Source organism: Phocoena phocoena, chromosome 9 (assembly GCF_963924675.1).
Source record: "Phocoena phocoena chromosome 9, mPhoPho1.1, whole genome shotgun sequence".
Taxonomy (NCBI): Eukaryota; Metazoa; Chordata; class Mammalia; order Artiodactyla; family Phocoenidae; genus Phocoena; species Phocoena phocoena.
Window position 1 is genome coordinate 15,924,644 of NC_089227.1, and position 3,612 is coordinate 15,928,255.

Genomic DNA, 3,612 nt, shown 5'->3' on the forward strand with positions numbered 1-3,612 from the left:
CACACACACACACACACACACACACATACACACACACACAAATGAGTGGTGACATGTGAATAGGCTCTATGGTTTGTACCAATGCCAATTTCCTGGGTTCTGAATTGTTCTGTAGTTGTGTAAGATGCTGACATTGGGGGAGGCTGGGCGAAGGGTACATGGGAACCTTACTGTACATTTTGTGAATCTATGATCATTTCAAAATAAAATGGTTTTTTGTTTTTTTAAGTGTAATGGGGAGGGATTCAGAATACTGGAGCACTTGGTCTAAAACAGTGCACTGGGGCAGGATCTTATACAAAAACATTTCCCCTGTGTCTAGGCCCAAAGATATTCCTGAAGAAAGGGATGAAGTGGGCTACCTCAGCAGATTCAAAATTAGTGCAGAGTCTAGAAGAGCCTTCAGCTCCTTAGAGCTCTGTGAGTATCCTAGCAAATCCCCAGCTGTTTTTCTGGAGACGAGTAGGGAGAGCAGGCAGATAGGCAGTTGTGTAGGCCATAGGAAAAGGCTGGAAAGCCCAGGGAACTCTGAATGTCTTGAATACTCAGATGACTGCTATGCTCAAACCATGGCGGCCTTATTTAGCATCACTGCATCGTGATTCAGTCTTCCAACAGTATTAAGCACCTTCTGTGGGCCTGGCACTCTTCAATCCTCTAGTGCTTGGAATCTGTCCAGGAATAAAACAAAGATCCCTACCCTGGTGGAGCTTATGTTCTAGCATAAGGGAGGAAGTAGGGAGAGGAGATAAATTGCATTAGGTGGACTGATAACTATTATGGAGGAAAAAAATATAGCCAGGTAAGGGGGACCAAGAACTCAGGGGTTGGCGTGATGTGTGGGAGAGGGAGCGCTGCTAAATTCTCTGAGTTCTCAAATGATATGATTGTATTGAAGTCAATCCTTTATTTGAATTTTCTTTTTTCACTACTAAATTCTCTCCCTCATCTTTCCTTTCTACTTTTCCCTGATGTCCTGTCTCTTCTTCTCTCTGCCTTTTATTTTAACCTTCCTTTTCTTTCTCTTTCTTCAGTTAATTTCCCCTTTCTTATTTCTCTCCCTTCCCTGATGCCATTTTCCTCATCGTGGTTCTTTTTCTTTCTCTTTCCCCTCTTTGGCCCTCTTTTCCTCCCCCCTCATCACTTTTTTTTTTTTTTTTTTTTAAAACATCTTTATTGGGGTATAATTGCTTTACAATGGTGTGTTAGTTTCTGCTTTATAACAAAGTGAATCAGCTATACATATACATATGTTCCCACATGTCTTCCCTCTTGCGTCTCCCTCCCTCCCACTCTCCCCATCCCACACTTCCAGGCTGTCACAAAGCACCGAGCTAATATCCCTGTGCCTTGCGGCTGCTTCCCCCCAGCTATCTACCTTACTACGTTTGTTAGTGTGTATATGTCCATGACTCTCTCTCGCCCTGTCAAAACTCACCCTTCCCCCTCCCCATATCCTCAAGTCCGTTCTCCAGTAGGTCTGCGTCTTTATTCCTATCTTACCCCTAGGTTCTTCATGACATTTTTTTCCTTAAATTCCATATATATGTGTTAGCATACGGTATTTGTCTTTTTCTTTCTGACTTACTTCACTCTGTATGACAGACTCTAGGTCTATCCATCTCATTACAAATAGCTCAATTTCATTTCTTTTTAAGGCTGAGTAATATTCCATTGTGTATATGTGCCACATCTTCTTTATCCATTCATCCGATGATGGGCGCTTAGGTTGTTTCCATGTCCTGGCTATTGTAAATAGAGCTGCAATGAACATTTTGGTACATGACTCTTTTTGAATTTTGGTTTTCTCAGGGTATATGCCAAGTAGTGGGATTGCTGGGTCATATGGTAATTCTATTTGTAGTTTTTTAAGGAACCTCCATACTGTTCTCCACAGTGGCTGAACCAATTCACATTCCCACCAGCAGTGCAAGAGTGTCCCCTTTTCTCCACACCCTCTCCAGCATTTATTGTTTCTAGATTTTTTGATGATGGCCATTCTGACTGGTGTGAGATGATATCTCATTGTAGTTTTGATTTGCATTTCTCTAATGATTAATGATGTTGAGCATTCTTTCATGTGTTTGTTGGCATTCTGTATATCTTCTTTGGAGAAATGTCTATTTAGGTCTTCTGCCCATTTTTGGATGGGGTTGTTTGTTTTTTTGTTATTGAGCTGCATGAGCTGCTTGTAAATTTTGGAGATTAATCCTTTGTCAGTTGCTTCATTTGCAAATGTTTTCTCCCATTCTGAGGGTTGTCTTTTGGTCTTGGTTATGGTTTCCTTTGCTGTGCAAAAGCTTTGAAGTTTCATTAGGTCCCATTTGTTTATTTTTGTTTTTATTTCCATTACTCTAGGAGGTGGGTCAGAAAGGATCTTGCTGTGATTTATGTCATAGAGTGTTCTTCCTATGTTTTCTTCTAAGAGTTTGATAGTTTCTGGCCTTACATTTAGGTCTTTAATCCATTTTGAGCTTATTTTTGTGTATGGTGTTAGGGAGTGATCTAATCTCATACTTTTACATGTACCCGTCCAGTTTTCCCAGCACCATTTATTGAAGAGGCTGTCCTTTCTCCACTGTACATTCCTGCCTCCTTTATCAAAGATAAGGTGTCCATATGTGCGTGGGTTTATCTCTGGGCTTTCTATCCTGTTCCACTGATCTATCTTTCTGTTTTTGTGCCAGTACCATACTGTCTTGATTACTGTTGCTTTGTAATATAGTCTAAAGTCAGGGAGCCTTATTCCTCCAGCTCCTTTTTTCGTTCTCAAGATTGCTTTGGCTATTCGGGGTCTTTTGTGTTTCCATACAAATTGCGAAATTTTTTGTTCTAGTTCTGTGAAAAATGCCAGTGGTAGTTTGATAGGGATTGCATTGAATCTGTAGATTGCTTTGGGTAGTAGAGTCATTTTCACAATGTTGATTCTTCCCATCCAAGAACATGGTATATCTCTCCATCTATTTGTATCATCTTTAATTTCCTTCATCAGTGTCTTATAATTTTCTGCATACAGGTCTTTCGTATCCTTAGGTAGGTTTATTCCTAGATATTTTATTCTTTTTGTTGCAATGGTAAATGGGAGTGTTTTCTTGATTTCACTTTCAGATTTTTCATCATTAGTATATAGGAATGCCAGAGATTTCTGTGCATTAATTTTGTATCCTGCTACTTTACCAAATTCATTGATTAGCTCTAGTAGTTTTCTGGTAGCATCCTTAGGATTCTCTATGTATAGTATCATGTCATCTGCAAACAGTGACAGCTTTACTTCTTCTTTTCTGATTTGGATTCCTTTTATTTCCTTTTCTTCTCTGATTGCTGTGGCTAAAACTTCCAAAACTATGTTGAATAAGAGTGGTGAGAGTGGGCAACCTTGTCTTGTTCCTGATCTTAGTGGAAATGCTTTCAGTTTTTCACCATTGAGGATGATGTTTGCTGTGGGCTTGTCATATATGGCTTTTATTATGTTTAGGAAAGTTCCCTCTATGCCTACTTTCTGGAGGGTTTTTATCATAAATGGGTGTTGAATTTTGTCAAAAGCTTTCTCTGCATCTATTGAGATGATCATATGGTTTTTCTCCTTCAATTTGTTAATATGGTTTATCACAT